Source organism: Pinus tabuliformis, chromosome 6 (genome assembly GCF_031772625.1).
Source record: "Pinus tabuliformis cultivar Carrire ecotype Pingquan chromosome 6, CPIR1, whole genome shotgun sequence".
Classification (NCBI taxonomy): Eukaryota; Viridiplantae; Streptophyta; class Pinopsida; order Pinales; family Pinaceae; genus Pinus; species Pinus tabuliformis.
In genome coordinates, this window is record NC_142292.1 from 1483644893 (window position 1) to 1483664308 (window position 19416).

The window sequence follows — 19416 nt, forward strand, 5'->3', positions numbered from 1 at the left end:
TCACGCAATCTCATTTCCATCTCCAAAGCTTCGGCCTAGGTGGAAAGCTTTCGTTGTGACAACACCATCCTTAAATGTGGTGTTAATGATGCTACAAACCATGTGTGGTGTTGTCCATCCATCAAAGTCATGTTGGCTTCGCGAATCATACTCTTCAGTCTCTGGTCCAGATCCCAGGGGGTCTTGCCCAGGAGCATCGTGATCTCCTTAAACCTGATAATTGATTGTGTCTCCAACTTTGACCTGCTAAATTCCCTATTCAGCATGGCCTATATTTCTATGATTCCTACGTTTGGATGGTAATTAGAATGCTTAATGTACCATGTTAATGTGCGATCCTGCAACGCGCTTACTAGCGTAGCCTTCTTTATATTGTCATCCATGACTCCTTGTGCTTCCCATACCTCCCTTACCACGATCCAGAATTGGTCTAGATATTCATTCCATACTCCTTTGAATACCTGCAGTTTGATCGCACTCGCCATGCTGAACTGTGGTGGTGGCGGTGGTGGGGTGGGTGGAGATGGAGGTGAAGATGGTGAGGCAAGTGGTGATGTAGGTGGAGGTGGTAAGCATGGAATTCACTGCCTTATCAGACTGACTGCGCTTCTTGGAGAGACTTTCGCGAGCTCTTCCTTGCTTTCCCGTGAGGATGAAATTAAGGGACTAGTTTCTAATTCTTCACTACTTCCGTTTCTGTAGATCTTCCCACTTTGCATAGTCCCAAACATTAGTTTGTTTGCATAACCCACTTTTCACACAATAACTTCTTAATCCAAGTGTTTAAAGATTTAATGTACTTACCTCGTGGTCCTTTGAGGAAGCGTCATTCCGCCTCACTGTAGCTGATGGTCATATCTACCGCGAACTCAGTGATAATTCCTCCTATAATTCAATCGAGCCAATGGTCCACAGCTCGTGCAATATTATCTTCTAACGCTTCTAGTATGTGCACTAATTTCAGAGTCCACACAATTGGTTTGTCGAGCCTACACCTTCCCTAACTATCTGCTAGCTTCGCGATCCACTCATACATCTCAGAAGGAAAGGATGCAAAGAAAATTTCATGGATTTCCGTATATAAGTAGCACTCCAACCATTGTTCCTTAGATACTTGCAAATTCCTATTTTCCCGAGCCGTGAACTCATGAATCTTATTGTCCAACCACCCTTCAATTTATTTCTTTGTTGGATTCCAGTGACACGACATCAAACATCCCCTATGCAGATCCCGGTCTCGACAACAGAACCATTTGTTGGATTGTAGGGGCCTGACCCAGGTTCAAAGGTGATTTAGCCAAACCATCTCGGTACTACTGGCCCTTTCGACAATAGTCCGCAGAGCGTAGACTGAGGTCTCACTTGAAGTAGTATGGGAGGGTGCTAGAACTAGGTTTCCGCACCCTAGAGATGTTTGATGATTTTCGATGGTCCGCGGTTTGACCCTGTGCACACGTCGCTACGACACCTATCAATATCTCACAGCTTGTGATGCTGCCTTGGTGTAGCCCTACTCGGGGCCTAATCCGTGTTATTACCCAATTCGTTACTATTAACCTGATATTATTCTATCACTTAGCTTATCTGTATGTGTCTAGTTATATTTAATAGTGTTTAACATTCATATAAGTGCGTGCGATACATAAAAAAATATAATTAAATAGGAAATAGAATAGAACCGATACTCAAGATTTGGAATCAAACTTCTCTTTATTATTCTTCTTCCTCGGTTACATACTCGAATTTGCCCTGTAGACTCAGCTGCAGGGGTCCGCGCACTTAGCTGCGGACTCTACTAGGCCTCTGCGCACTCAGCAACAGAGCCTCTTCCTACTACTACGACCCAAAGCACTTATACCTTTTCTCTATGCTCTCTATCTTCTAGACTCCATTTGTTTTTCAACTTCCTTCTTCTTACTACTTTACAACTTAGAGCCTCGCTCTATTTATACAATCCCATGGTCAACGGACCATGGGTAGGCCGACACTACATTTAAAACTTTGGGTGGACAACCCTATGACTCTAACATACAATTTGCACTCCGTGCCCGCAATTTGCACAATATTTACAACAATAGTACTCAAAACTTGGGCTTTGAGCCCCAAAACATGCTGTGGGGGGATTCCATGTCCAACAGGCTCTAAGTGTAAAAGATAACTAATAACAAAGAGAGATGAGAGAGGAGAAGTCTAAGTGATTGAGTTGAAGTGTAAAGTGGGTCTGTGGGTCATAGAGTAGGAGAAGGCTCTGCAGCTATGTGCGTAGAGGCCTAGTAGTACGCAGCTGAGTGAAAAGACCCCTGCAGTTGAGTGCGCAGGGCGGGTTGAGTCTGTAACCATTGGAGAATCAATAAAGAGAAATTTTGCTATAATTCTATGTATCTTTTCCAGATTTGATGCATGATTGGATATAATTTGCAAATATATTGTTTATTTACTGCGCGGACCTATATGGATGTTTTGTATTGTTAAGTATAACTTAAGACATTTAAGTAGGCGAAGGTGCTTAAATAATACTGGAAGATAAATAAGATATTGGGTAATAGAGCAGAGCGCGGCACAACCCCTGGTTAGCGCTGCATGAAGGCAGGGTATCAGGCTGTGAGGAACGTAAGGTGCACGAAACCACCTACATGTAGGGACAAATAGTGGACCAGTCAAAATCATCAAACATCTCTAGGGTGCTGAAGCCTGGTTCTAGCACCCTCCCATACTACTTTGAGTGAGACCTCAGTCCGTGCTGCGCAGACTGTTGATGAAAGGGCCAGTAGTACAAGGATTTGTTTGGATAATTAACTTTGAACCTGGGTCAGGCCCCAACAAGCCAACACCGATAATGATGGATAACCTTTTCTTTAGGGAAATTTGTTCAATTTTAGAAAACATATGAAAATAAGTATGAATACCTCCCTAGTTAAGAGGGAGTGTTGAATTTGTAACCATGGTCAGTCTTCATAATGTACATTTGGTCACTTCATGTAATTGTATTTATCATTGTAAATCATATTTATAAATTCTTGAGTCAAAATAAAATTTATTTTGAGTCAAAGTCCCATTGCGACTTTTTAAAGATGAAAATTTGAATTTTTGAAATGTAAATTTTGGCTCCAAAAGTGACAAGTCAACTTCCCTCCAAGTCAAGTCAGCCCTGGCCAAGAGACACGTCCATTCACCCAAGAAATACTACTATATAAAGGCAACTTGGGCTCCTCCATTTGGGTTGTCACATTCTCTCACATAAGACAGTTTATGGGCAAGCAAGCGAAGGACAAGAAGGACAAATTAGGACGAAGAATGAGGTCAAAATATTTATTTTCTCTCTCTATTGAAACTCATAGGTGTGGATTAGTCTCTCTCTCTGTGGTTTTCATTTTTATTTGGAAACTTTTGTATGGGGTAGAATATTTTTGGCTATTGGGGCAACTATTGCAGGGTCGAAATTTTTGGGGCAATTAGCTATTGCAGGAGGGCCGAATTTCAGGGTCAAATAAGTAGAGTGAAGTGCAAGATCAAATTGGGTAACTTGACTTGGAGGAGAAGACCAAGTTTGACCATAGTTCTAAGCGTGTCTCTCATTGCACAAGAATAATTTCTCTATTCAAAAAGATTGTTGGATTTTCCCCTTTGTGGGTTTTCCTAGGGTAAATCTTGTCTTCTTTTGTGTGTTGTGATCTTTATTGTTCCACTGTTATTTATGGTTGAATTTATGAAGTATAATTGTTGAATGATATATTGGAATAAGTTAAAATAATATCTACATCAAAACTAATTATCATAATTTCATAAATATTGTGCTAACCCTAATTGCATTAAGAAAATAAACATTATAATGATTCCTTGACAAGGCATTAGCCTCCTTGTTCAACTCATAAAAATTAGTGAAATAAATTTCTTTGAATGACTTGGTTGCCATTTTTGGTTGACTCACCAATAGGACCTAGGAAGGTGTGTGAGTTAATTGGTTAAGGCCTTTAATCTACTTTATAACTAAATTGGAATCTCCAAATGCCTTGGTTATTTTTACAATATTGTCCATGGCACATTTTAAGAGGCATCTTGGAGCCATAAATTTGACATGGTGGTTGGATACTACTTGAAATTAAATTTTTAAATTTACAAAGTGATCATCATAAAAGTATAGAGTGGTCCCCAACATCACTGCATTTTGTAGGGCCTTGATTGGGTTCATTGAAAAATATACATATTTTGGAATTGTTTATTTTGATGTTACTTATCTACCATAGGATTTTTGGAAAGATAGGCTTTCTATTCACTAAAAAGATTGATCTCCCCTTTGGTGACACTTGAAATGAAGGAATGCATTTTTCTTCAAAAATATGTGGGTTTTGTCAAAGGATCTTAACTTGAGTGGTTTGATGAACAAGTCATTTCCGTTGCATGGGTTCAAGTCTCTGAATACATGTTGTAGTTGACCTATTTGTGGAATTTATAAAATATTTATATGTAGTGCAATAGTGACAACTGATCTTATCAAAGTTATCAATTTTCTAGAAATTTTCTTTCCAGTTAAAAAATAAATAAATCCATGGGTTTCTAGTTAAATGGATACCCCAATTTATAAGACATGACAAAGCCCTAAAATAATTTAACTATTTTTTATGATACCAACTTGTTGTGTAAGCTTCCACAAAATCAGTCAACCACAAGTTTCTAAAACCTATTAGTTTCCCTGCCTCTAACCATATTTGTTGAGCATATTAGCATTTTATATGTAGGTAGACTATCATTTCTTAATCCTTTTTACGTAGCATGCATTCCCATAACCATGTGTGTCTAAGCCTTATTATTTATTCCATTTAATAATAAAATTTAAGGTTTCTTTACGACCTTTAACTTTTAGATCCTTTTGCACAACCACTTTATTTCTTATTCTTTAGAAGAAAACATTGCTTTGTACTTTAACATGCCCTCCCACCACCTCAAACTATATCGAGACATGGGAGGTGTTACTTATTAATTAACCCAATATAAATGGTTTCTTATGAAGACGAGGTTACAAAATTCCTCACACTGCAACATTAGTAGAATTAAATTATGATATCACCATCACATATAACTCATAGAGAAATTGCTGATGATATTTTTTTTGAGTTTAATATTTTGTGACTCAAAATGCTTTGATATATTTATTTTGGATCGATCACATTGAGAAATTTTGGATCAATGTTTCAAATCGACTAGTGTGGTTCATCATCAGGATAAAGATGAGAAATTTGATCCGGTCTAAGGGAATAAATAGGGCAGAGACGCAAGAGAAAGGGGAAAACCATAAAAAAAATCAAAATCCAAAACAACACAAGTTAAAGAACAAATTAGAACATTGGAGAAAGTCAAGAGCAAGGAAACATTCTCCCCCAAAAATAATAATACAATGTATATATTTATTAATAAATAAACCCTAAAATAATAAACCTAGCTCATATAGCCATAATTTATAAATTAATTTATTTGGTAATAATTTAATCTATTATCATAATAACTATATCTAATCTATTATTTTAATAACTATATATTTGATTATACTTAAATTTTATTGGAATCCAACTTTGGGATTGAAAGTTATGCCCTTTCATAAATTGACCAACCAGTTTGTGCCATGTCAACAAAGAACTGCCATGTGCCACTTGCATGTGACCCACATGGACTTGCCATGTCATCCTTGGTAGACCTGCATTTCTCACATATCCTATGCGAGATTCATTTAACTGTTTCTTCATCATGTCAACACTTTCCACACGTGCTTAAGGTTGTGGGCTCCACTAGCCCAAATCCATCACATTATTGAGCATTCTCTGTAAGGTTGGTCCACATAACCACATATTTGTAGTCTCGAGTCCTCGAACCCCTTTCAAAAATTGAACTTCTCACATGCCTATGACCGCATAGCTAGGGGTTATAACTAATCCCAAATTTACACCTTAATTAAAATCCTTCATAAAACCATAGGAACAAGAACAAAGTGGGCCCTCCCTGTGCACACATCATCTTGATCATGGATCCTTATTAACTATTCACAACTTAGAGGACCTAGATCATGCACATGTCATCTCGATGAGGCCCCACCCATTCTTACATCATCCCGTCCATGGGTATTTTTATCTATAACTATATCAAACTTAACCTTGAGATCATGGGCCGTGTACACATCATCCCACCCCAACCCTCTTCTCGTGAAAATTTATTTTGATGTTCCTCACGTGAGAGCCCAAGGCTGCAATCCCACATAACCTATTAAGATGCTTCTCGACCAACAAATAGGCAAAAAAAACAACCTTGTTGAGCTCTCATTTTTGATGTTCATGGGCTAAGGGCCAATAGCAAAAGTCATTGCTGTGATAAATTATCAGTAATGGGGGAAGTACCCCCAAAACATTGAAAATAAATGGCCTTTGAGACAGATAAGGGAAATAAGATTTGATACCCCTTTTTAGACAATAGTAAAGGTTAACAGAGAAATAAAAGGAACTGGTTTATTCAGACCTCATAGTATCATGAATAGGATCTCAACAATAGTGTGCTTACTTTAACCATCGCACAGTTGCCAATAATTATAATGAATTCCTTTACACATCTCATGAAGCTCAGTTGCCTCCTCCTTAATAGGAGAAGTGTTAAGGCCTCCAACAAGGAAATGAACCATAACAATCATATCATATTAGATGGTAGATTCATATACTATAACTAGTTAGCTAAAGCACATCAAGCATATATACATACTCATATTTATATGTCTTTGTAGTGCATCCGAGAAATAGTAAACAGAAAGATCCATAAGTTTCTCATAACCATCAGAGCATGTAAACAAGCATTCATCATAGATATATAGAGATATCAACATGTATTCATGAGTAGTGTGAAACAATACACATTAATATCACAAACAAAATATTGTTCAACATCCATGGTGTGTGTGTGTGTGTGTTTGTGTAAGTGAATACACTTATTTTATTAACTTAGATGACTGACAATTGAAAGAGGGACATAAACTCTGCACCTAGCCATAGGGAATTTACAATGCAATATTTCTTGTAGCTGACCACCCCCGATCCAAATTCAGAGTCTAAGGAGTTAATTTTTCTCAAGGGAATTTCACACTAATATCAAGTCAAACATACTAAACCGGGAGTGCACTGTCTAGATGGTACATCAATTGCCTCATGCAATAAGCACCACAGTGACTCTCCTGCCTCTCTAAGTCAATCACAAGGGTTCATCCAAGGTTCACTAAATTTTTTCTCAATCCATGAGAATGAACTTACTCTAAGGGTGGTTTATCAGTTGGATTTTCAAGAAGGCATTACATGAGTCCAAACTTCACTGTCCAGGTGGTTTATCGGCCCATTGATCTGGACTTATGCAGGAACGCAACAAAATACAGATATAAACATAAACAAAAATATGCATTAGAAATAAAACTTCATTTCATTAATATAAAAGAACTAAAATATTCTTACATACAGAATGGAAATAAACTAGATCGGGAAATGGTAGCTTATCTCTGAGAAGAGATGTGGCAGATACATGCCTCTGAGCTCTCTGTTACAATGAGCCTCAGTGTAATTTTTATCATTGAGAAACAATGAGAAACCCTAAGCATCCAAAAACCTAACCCTAGGAGATGATGTGAAAAAAGCTTGTGGGCTCCGTTGAGGTAAGTTGGAACATCAACTTCCCAGGGTCGTAACTTTGGCATACGATTTTTGTTTCACTATCATAATACCTTATTTTGAAGCCCTCAAATAGGAGGCCGAAAAGAAATGGGTAATTTAGTTTGGCACTTTTTAGGTTTCTCCATTTTCCCTAAAACCATCTTTTAGTCCCTTAAAACAACTACAAAAGTTTAGGACCCAAAAAACTGCCAAAAATAGTAAGTTGTGCTACAATTAAGCAAACTAAAAAGACACAATGGTGGGGGTCTGGAATAATCGGGTGGCCACCAATATACACCTGGATCAGTCCTCCCCCCTTAGGAATCAATGGTTCCCATTGCGTTGAGTGCCTCCATGAGATGGGGAAACTTCTGCTGAACTTGGTCCCTAGTGATCTCCTTGCCTTGGTGCAAGTGTTGACCAACTTTGACGACCCGATACAATTGGATCTTCTGATGGCAAGTGTTCTTGATCCACGTGTCCGTGATCTAATCAGTTGTGGCATATCCCATGCAATATAGGTTTAGCTCTACTGGTGTGAGATATTCTACAATGTTTGATGTGTCCAATAATGGTGGAAAGTATGGTCGCAACTAGTCGACATTGAATACTAAATGCATACCAAGGAATGGTGGAATGTTGAGCTCAAAGGCATTGTCCCCTATAGCCTTGGTGATTATGTACGACCCATATCATAGCGGGAAAATCTTGCAGTGGGGCCTAGTGAGGCAATCCTTCTGCTTTTTTCACCCACCTAGAACTTGTGTGGCATTCAATGTTGATCATGGCGCTGCTTGTACTTAGCATTGGATCTATCCAATATGTCATGGACCTCCTAGAAGATGTGATGAATGCACTTAATGAATTTGTTAGCCCCTTCAAATTTGGACTAGACATAAGCCAAATCTTTTTGAGTAGCTGCAAATGGTATGGCCACATCAATGGGACATAGTCGCTATAATCCCAACCCCACCTGAAAGGGGCTATGGCCGGTGATGGGCCTCCAAATTAGACATAAATTAAGTCCCATATGACCATCCTTTAGCACATTAAACCTCTCTTTTTGCATTAGATAATGTATTTTTAACTTTAATATGTTCATTAGGAAGGTTTATGGATAATTGCATATTTTGCCTAATATTATTTATTTTTATGGAATATTGTCAGAATATTGGGCAGATTATGAAGATTTGGAGGAGGAGATAATTTAGGGGATTTCTCCCTACTACAAGAGGATCAATATTAAATAATAAATCAAGAAGATATTATGAAATTATTGCACAAATTTTGGAGCTCCAATGATTGAGAAAATCTAGGAATGTGTTCCCTGTCATTTAATGTAGATTCTTAGTATTGGGAACAGATCCACTATTTGAGGGATTTTGGTGGGGAAAACTTCCTCCTTTCATGGGAAATGATTCCTAATCATTTTTAAGTACCAATTCAAATTTTCCTCTAAGGGTTGACTTTTCTTAGTCTTCTTGTGGAGAGAACTCGTATTTTTGCAGCTCCATTGTCATTTCTTGCAGGGATGTAATTGTATTGATGGAAATAATGAATATTGGTGTCATGTTCAGCTTCTAGATCTTGGTTTCCTTCATAGGACTCTAATTTTCCATGGTCTTGGACATCCCAAGAGCCTCAGAGCCCTTTTTTATCATTTATTTTTCTTCTTTTCACTTCTTATTCACATGCATTTCTTGTTCCTGTCTTTTTTCTATTTACGCACTTAGTATTAATGATTTCTTGTTGTAAGGTTGGGTTAAATTGTTGAAGTAAGTTATTTTGTAGGATCACAGGCATCATTTCATCATTGGAACAACTTTGGAAGGTCATATTAATCATTGAGCTACTTGTATTAATTTGCATATTCCCAAATCTAGATTTCTGGAAGTCCCCTGTGGAAAATAATAGTAAATTTATGTTATTTTTTAGAGCATGCTAACAAGATTAAATCGAGTTGATTCCACTTGAATTAGATCAAAAACAAATTCTAGTTAATAACAAAATTTACCCCATTGCATTTTCACTTGATTAGGTTAGGCATTTGATAGATTTACTAGCTCACTAGTTCTCGAATTTCTATATTTTAGACTAGTAATTTTCTGTTATTTTTTAGCATGGGTTAACAAAGTTCTATTTGAGTGATTCCACTTGGAATGGAGACCTAATGAAACCTGTTCTATAACAAAAAATTTCCCATCCAATTTGGATTTTAATTGCTTGGTTATTTAATGAATTATAACTTCCAGGAGTAAATATGTAACATCCTAAAGTACTCTTCCAACATGTGTAGACTTGCCCAAATTTGCTCCAAAAAACTTGTTTTGGCCCCTTAGGGTTGAATCATGACCCCTAGGCTCTAAATCAATGGTTGAGGAAGAATACAAACCAATTAGGACATGCATTTTTACAATGTAGATTAGGCCTATTTATTTGAATTCATGCTCTTAGGATTTCAATTACTTTGTTGTTCTTACCTAGGATTAATTTCTTTTTCATTTCGAGGATTTCCATTTCTGCAATTAGTTTAGGATCTGATTCTATTACATTCACTCAATTACATCGTGACAACAAAGGAAGGACAGTACGCTGCACATATAATGTCGATATCTCTTAATTTTATCTGAACCCCAGGTTGATAATTAAAGTTGGTAGCCTTGGGAGTTGCAACATTCTTATTGCAATAATGAGGCTCGTCACTTTTTGGCGCCATTGTCGGGGAGGTGTTAAACTATGCATTGTTTCCTTCCCTAGTTGATTCATTTCTTTTACTTTTTGCAAAAATACACAAAAATTGCATAAGGCATATTTCATTTCAAAAACAGAAAATTACATTGCATTATCATTCTTATTCAAAACAATAAAAATAAGAATACTTCTCCAACACCAACCCCCCCATTTGATCACGTGGTGTAGTAAGAGCCACACCACCATTCATTTTTTCAGGTAGAATAAGAAGAGGTGACAAAGAAGTTAGGAGAAATGGATGGAAATGATGACAATGAAGAAGATCCTCTTGGATTTACCATTCAAGATACTTATTTTAGTGTGCATATGAAGAACATCCCTCCATCTTCTCTTCCAAACTTTCATGGTCTAAGGTCAAAGGATTCAGAAGCCTTTCTCTTTGAATTTTAAATCCTTTGTAGATACTATGGTTACTTATTAAACACTCAAAAACTGAGATTGTTTTCAGCAACATTGAAGGATAAAGCTCTTAAATGGTTCATGAGTTTAGGGACTAATTAAATAAGATCATGGAATGATATGAAATAGATATTTCTAGAAAAATATAAAGATCATGATATTAAAGAAGAAATATTTAGATTGAATCAAAAAGAAGATGAGAGCCTTGAGGATCTAATAGAGAGGTTCATGTATAATGTTAAGAGGGAAACATTACATCATTTAGGATCTGACACACTAAAAACCCTCTTACTTAGAAAAATTAGGGATGAGTGTATTGATATCCTTGATCTCATGAGTAGAGGTGATGTATACCAATTATGATTTGAAGAAATTTGTGAAACATGCAAACACATATCAAGAGGAAGGGTAAGAGTAAGTAAATCAACATCAAGATTGATAAGACAAAATAAACTTGGAAATTTGTTTGATGAATTTAAAACATAAATTCTTAGCAATTTAAGAAAGAAAGTAGAAATGTTAAGAATTCAAGATGAGGAAAAATAAGATTTTGATATTTGTGTTGTCCATGAAAAATCACATTCTATTAAATATTGTCCCTCATTACCAAAGTTGAAGGAAGTTTACCAAGAGAACAATGGAGCAAGTCGATTGCCAATGCAACTATGTTATGCAGCTCCAAGAGGACCATGACAGCCTATTCAACCTAATATGATGCAAAAACTTAATTCACAATTTCAAGCTTATGCAAATCCATCTCAAAGTAATTGGAACACACCATTTCCTTGACAACCTTGGCCATCTCAACACCAAAACCAATCTTGGAAACAAGGTTAGCAAGGAACTTATAGGAGACATCCACAATATCCTCCATACCCAAGTCCATGTTATCCCTACCATTCACCTCCACCACAACCACAACCCCAACCACATCCATCTCAAATATCCACTCCCACTCAACTACATGTACCACCATTTCCAAACCCACACAATGAAGTAGCTCAACCCACTTACAATGTTGAGGTACAACACTTCCAAACATCTCCTCTTGATCTAAATGGTATTCATCTTAGCTCAGGAAGAGTATATAAAAAAAAGAAGAGATTTTCTTGATATCATTGAAGGACAACATGCAAAAAAAGAAGATTCAAATGAGAAGACCAAAGAATCATGGGCTGCACTTGACAAAGAGCAGACATCAAAATCAGAGATTGGGAAAGTGCCCTCATGTTTACCATCAGATCCTCTATGTGTTCAAGAGAATAATCAACAAAAAGAAGAAGATTTGAATTTCATGGAAGAAGAAGACATCCAAGATGATCCAAATCAGCAAGTGGACCAGGGGCATCACAACTATATTGAAATATGGTTCCAGATAGTCACTAAGTTGCAACAATACTCTCTTCTTCAACTATGCTTGATATCATCAAAGTCAAAGCATTTGGTCTCTTACATTTAGGTACATGTCAAAGAATATGTTTCGAGCCTACACATGATTTTATCTATCATCCAATTATGAAAGTGGCTCCATTGGAAGTATTCCTACACTTGAAAATGATTTTGATTTTTTAAGTAGAGTAGGATAGGAAAAGAAATAAAAAATGAAAAATAAGAGAAAAAATAAAATCTCAAGTGAAAACCTCCTTTGAGGCACTTGAGATTGGCTCATTGATTGAAAACCTCCACGAGGCAGTCAATGGGTTGGAAAAAACAGAAAAAAAGAGAAAAAGAAAGCTAAAAAGCTCCTTTGAGGCGCCTAGGCAGACCTACTAGTTGAAAACCTCATTGAGGTGGCTAGTAGGCTTAGAAGTAAAAAAGAAAAATATTTTCTCCATGTATCTCTCTCTCATGAATGCAGGTGTTCTGCAACCTCTGCAAGCAACAAAAACAAGTTATCCACCAAAAGAAAAGTTGATCAAAAGCCTAGTCAAAGGAAGTCAAACTTGGACTTTCTCCTTATTTACTCAGATTCTCTATAAGGATCAAGGCCATGCCAATCCATCACCCTCATATATTTCCACCGTCCACTCATCATTCCCAATATTTTACAACTTATTTTCCTTGTTGTCCTAAAATTCTATAGGAAGATCCAGTAGTTACTGTAGGTAACAAAAATACATAGAGCAGAAAATTATTTTTGTCATATCTTGAAAACCATGCATCCGTTTGCCAAGCTGTTTTAGGGGGAGATGCATATGGATGACAGTAACATGCCCAAGCAATTTAAGAAAATTCACGTGCACACTTTTCGAGAAATTGACCTCCATCACCTACAACTAGTTTTGATTTTATCGATATTCGTGCATCCATTTACAAACTTGTATTATGGGGAGATGCATATGGATGATGGTAACATGCCCAAGAAATTTGAGCAAATTCTAGCACACAATTTTTGAGTAATGGACCTCTATCACCTACAACCATTTTTGAATTTTCTTGATATTCGTGCATTTATTTGCAAATATGTTTCATGGGGAGATGCATATGGATGATGGTAACATGCCCAAGCAATTTTAGAAAATTCCGGTGCACAGTTGTCGAAAAATCGACCTCCATCACCTACAACCATTTTTATTTTTTCTCTAGATTCGTGCATCCATTGGCCAATATTTTTTATGAGGAAGTGCATAAGGATGATGGCAACATTCTCAAAAAATTTCAGGTCAATCCATTCTACCGTTTGGGAGAAATGGATAAAACAAGTCTGCTACAGGAGGTTGTCCTGAATTACTATAGGGAGATCATGTAGTACTACAAGATGGTCGAGAAGAAGCTACAAGAGGCAATTTGATTGCAAAAAGGGGTCAAAAGATCATTTATTCTTTAGGGAAGGTTGATATAGGTCCCCCAACACCACTTTCATCACTCATCCACTCCATCTAACCAAAATCCATCTTCAAATTCCACTTTGCCTTACATGAAAAAAACTAGAAAAAAACTTTGTCATCAACGTTTCCACCACCTATACCACCTCTTGATGATTTTAACCCTGTCCTTATAGCTCCTATGACTTTCCATCAATCCCACATGAATTAGTGAGGTCACGAAGAGGAATTAAATGACTGCTACAGGAAGATGATTCCTCCTGTAAGCAGCCTACACAGTTACAACAGAACTCAACATCAATTCCTTTTTCACTCACAAAATAGAATATCTAGCCACCTTGAGCAACATGAAGCCATTTACGAAGATTGAAAAGGGGGCACACCCTCCTTAGGAAGTAGTCCATCCACTCCACCAGAAAAATATTGAACACTGGAAAGAAAATTGCACACAACAACCTTATCAGTCAAAGAATCAACAAGCTATGAAGACCTGTGTAGAAGCAAGCAAAGAAAATTAGCACCTCCAGGGAAGCATGGATCGATCATCAACTCAGCAACAACATGCGTGCCTCTCCAATAATCATTTGGTGAGATCCAGTATTGCAGCAATGATGCTGCAACTCCTGGGGCTCCCTACTTTAATTTTATCAACCCGGTAGTTCGTAACAAACTTGGAAGCGACGGTGCTATATGCACAAGTACTAGCTCTTACTGCAGGCTGTCACTTGATCAGCTAGCACAAGTTCGCTAGGAGCTTAAGCCAACTTCTATGAGTTCTCAGAAGAAGCTTTTAACTGTGATGGAAGAAAGCTAACTCAAAAGAGGCTAGTCTACTTGCAAAAAGAAGATGAAAGCTGAAAGGAAACGCAAACCCTAACAAACCCTAATTTTACCCACTAACCCTACTTTTGCAAGAAAAGAGATGAAACTACTGAAATGGATGCCATTGACTACTGAAAAGGTAAAATGCATGTATTCAAGCTACTTCTGAAGGAAAATATGGAAAAATCATCTTTTTGTACTTTTGAGCAATTTTATGTAGAATTATTATGCTTGTGTTTTAACTATTTGTGACTGTGCAGAGGTTTGGTGGTGAAGGGAGATGGAGTTGGCTTTTGCAGGAGGTTGGGAAGGTGTGGAGAGGACCTAAGGAGTCCTTAGTACCCTTCTATAGACTTCCACTGCAATCAGGCTTTGAAAAATCACTAGCATGAACTTCTACAGGAGGCTGCAAGGGATCTACAGGAAGTTCTATAGGAGGTTCTACAGGAGGAGGCCAAAAGTGGTTTTTGGAGGTTTGAAGGTGGAAAAAATGGTGGCAAAATGGGAATGAAGGCTGGACGGAGGTGTCAAAGGGTCTAGGACTCTGTCAATGAAGATCAAACATGAAAGAGATGGTTGGATTTGTTCGAAGGCCAAGGAAGCAATTTTGCACAAAAACGTAGAAATTAGGGCAGTTTGGGAAAGTATGGTGAATGAGTATAGGAAATATTAAGAGATGGCTTGGAGTAGGTTGTGTAATGGAAGAATGATAAGTTGGAGTGTTCTACAAGTGATCTTCACACTTACTCTTCAAAACTATCCCAAGCAAGAACTAAAAAAAATAGAGTTTTACCTATTTAACATAATTCTGACCTAAAAACTAGAAAAGTGTTGAACATAACTTTTTGGACGGAAATTTATGCAAGAAAGCCATGGAAACTGAGAAATAACAGATCTAAGCATGTAAATACAACTGATATCAACTTCTCCAACTTGAAATCTCACACTAGCAATTACATTGGAAAGCAAAAACAATGTTTTGGTGGCAGCAAGAGTGCCTTGGTCTCAATTCATTGTCCCAAGGAGGGAGAAAGGAGATCAAGGCCTGCTTGGTAGCCTTTTTGTGGATCTTTTTCTATTATTGCAGCAAACTATCTAATCAACCTGAAGCAAGAACAACCATTTTAATCATCAAAAACAACCTAAGTAATAAAGCAAGATTTAACCTAAACAACAAAAATTATTTCATGAATGCAAGAAAAAAACATATAAATACACAAAGGAGGTGCTGGGCACTTGGGTTGGGCCCAACCCCAAGAGCTACAGCCCCCTAGGAAAGATCAGTGCTGGTTCAAAGCTAGATTCATCTTCATTGATAAAAAAATAATAGTTACATCCCAAAATTGTCTGCAAAAAGAGCTTGAAAATGAGTTGAGTACAAGGCTGCACTAAAGTGCGAAAATAGACTATCAAATGGCTAACCTACTAAGGCTTGAAGCCTTCTTATTTATACAAGTGAGGACTCCCAACAGTCCTCCTAAACTTTAGGAACTTGGTTGCCTAAAACTGCAGATAACAGCAACTTCACTAGACCTGCTCGGCTGCCCCTTGGAATCATCTTTTGTGGGTTGTTGAACTCCGAGCTGTTGATGGAGAACTTGAGGAAGGGGTCATTTAATGTAGGAGACACCCCTCCTATAAGTCCTCAGCCTTGTTTCTTCGAGTTTGGCTGCCAATCTGCTCATAAATGCCTGGTCTTGGTCCAAAAATGTCCAAAAATCTGCAATAAACACTCATTAGACTTTGTGGTAAAGTGACTATCCCCATTCACTCAATTAACATAAATATATTCAAAAACATGCACAAAACTATGGAGAATGGTGGATTAAATGAAAATAATAGGCAGAATGAGCCCATATAGTTACCCATTTCTGGGGCTCATCACCATCAGGTAGGTACAGTTATGCAATATTCTTGACCTCTTATCTTGAGCATGGTATAATTAGAAATTTGTTGTCAATGCATGAGAGGTGAGGTTTTATAAAGCTAAGGATGGGTCAACAGTCTCAGCCACCCTCAACTAGTTAATTGCAGCTAAATCCCTCACTCATGCAATGTGGAAAAGCCAAATTAGGAAGGGTGATGATTTTGAGGAGTGGGGACAACAGTTAAAAGAGGAAATTTGTGCAAAGGCCAACTCACCAAAGCACTCTAAATCCTTCATCCACTTCATCTCTACTATCTATCCATCATTCACCCATCCCACTTCATAAGAAAAAATTAATATTTTTCGAGAACAAACCCTACACTTTGTCTCACCTTGAAAATTTCTTGAAAAAAACACACAGAGCACATCCTCTCCATATTCACAAACCTACACTACTCCCTATGAGCCCTAGCATCATCCTCCAAACCCTTTACATCATTTCTCATCACTCCCATACAATTAGAAGGCCCTGAAAGAGAAGGAATGAGTGCTACAGGAAGGCAAAATGCTACTACAATAAGGAAGAAAGGAACTAATTGTGCTAAAAAAAATGGAAGTGCCTAAGAGAGACCTAATCAAAACAAAGAACTCCAAATACCATTAGGAAATCATCTAGGCCACAAAAATAGAAGAGGAAGGCAACCAAAGGCAAGGAGGCATTCACCATCAAAATAGAACTCAAACCACAGTTATGAAAAGAGGCTTTCCAAGGGGTCTCTAATATCTTTCTAGCTTTGGTCCAAGGCCTGAAAGATGTTATAGAAAGGGGAGAAAGGCATGGAAAATCTATTCCAAAATGGAATTAAGGGGAATGGAAGTCAAGTTGAGGGTCTACCCTAGGCTCAAACTATCATTTCTGCTCAAAATAGGTTTAAACAGGCTGCTACAGGGTTTCCTGTAGTTACTACATGAATTACTATAGGACGTCCTAGTTTGCTACAGGATCTAACCTAAGGGCATTTTGGAGGTTCCATAGGACCTGTCCAAATAGTGGAGAAAGGTAGCAGGAGATTGGAAAAGGATGTGGAAGACATTTCCAAACCGGAAAATCTTAAAGAACCCATCTTGCATAAGGAGAAAAATGAAGGAATGTGCAAATCAGGGAGGCCACCAAGGCCATGAATGAGGCACAATGAGGTCACTAAGTTTCTCAGAGGATGAGAAAAACTTTAAGCATGGGGGGTATGATGGGCCTCCAAATTAGACATAAATTAAGGCCCATTTGACCATCCTTCAGCACATTAAACCTCTTTTTTTTTCATTAGATAATGTATTTTAACTTTAATATGTTCATTAGGAAGGTTTATGGTTAATTGCATATTTGTGCCTAATATTATTTATTTTTGTGGAATATTGTGAGAATATTGGGAAGATTAAGAAGATTTGGAGGAGGAGATAATTTCGGGACTTGCACCCTACTACAAGAACTCATATTTTTACAGATCCACGGTCATTTCTTGCAGGGATGTAATTGTATTGGTGGAAATAATGAAGACCGGTGCCATGTTCAACTTATAGATCTTGGTCTCCTTCATAGGACTCTGATTTTCCTTGGGTTGGGCCATCGCAGGAGCCTCATAGACCTTTTGTAAAATTTAATTTTCTTCTTTTCACTTATTCACATGCATTTCTTGTTCTCGCCTTTTTTCTATTGTTGCATTTAGTATTAATGATTTCTTGTTGTCGGATTGGGTTAAATGGTTGAAGTAAGTTATTCTACAGGATCAAAGCATCATTTCATCATTGGAACAACTTTGTAAGGTCATAGTAATTATTGAGCTACTTGGATTATTTTTCTTATTCCCAAATCTAGATTTTTGGAAGTCCATTGTGGCAAATAACAATAAATTTATGCTATTTTTTAGAAAATGATAACGAGATTCAATAGAGTTGATTCCACTTGAATTAGGTCACAAAACATTTCTAGCTAATAAAAAAATTTACCCCATTGAATTTTCACTTTATTAGGTTAGGCATTTGATATATTTACTAGCTCACTAGTTCCTGAATTTCTAGATTTTAGACTAGTAACTTTCTGCTATTTTTTAGCATGGGTTAATAAAAGTCTTTTTGAGTGATTCCACTTGGAATGGAGACCTAATACATCCTAGTAAATAAAAAAAAAATCCCATCCAATTTGGATTTGATTTTCTTGGTCTTTCGATGAATTATAACTTCCTGTAGTAAATTTGTAACATCACGTAGTTTCCTCTAGTACTTGCCCATATTTTCTCAAAAAAAATGGTTTTGGTCCCTTAGGATTGAATCATGACCCTAGGCTCTAAATAAATTGTTGAGGAAGAATAAACACCAATTAGGACATGTCTTTTTACAGTGTAGATTAGGCTTATTTATTTGAATTCATGCTCTTAGGATTTCAATTACTTTGTTGTTCTTACCTAGGATTAATTTATTTTCCATTTCAAGCATTTCCATTTCTGAAATTAGTTTAAGATCTGATTTTATTACATTCACTCCATTACATAATGACAACAAAGGAGGGACACATTATGCTACACATATAGTGCCGATACCTCTTAAGTTTGTACGAACCTTGGGTTGATAATTAAAGTTGGTAACCTTGGGAGTTGCAACATTCTTGTTGCAATACTGAGGCTCATCAACCGGTTGAGATATGGAGAGCTCTGTTATAGCTATGCTGGACATAGGGGAGGATTTCATCCCATTTGTGTGGATGCTTCGAGTTGCACATGCACAAAATGTGCACGACATCTTGTTGACGACTTAGTGAGCTTGATATCCAAAATGGATCAAAGACATTGTTACGGGAATAAGTACCCTAGGGCTTTGGGTTGGAACCCCAATAGAGCAGGAGCAAACTATAGTAAGAAACACTCATACAACTCAGGAAACATGGTTATATAAACAAACTATGCGATAGCGACCATACCTGGATGTCCTTCATTTGGGTAGTTCTAGCAGGGTTCAGACCCTCTGCAACTCCTAATGATCTTCGAAATTGCAAATTAAACAATTCGAACATACATAGCATCATATAGAT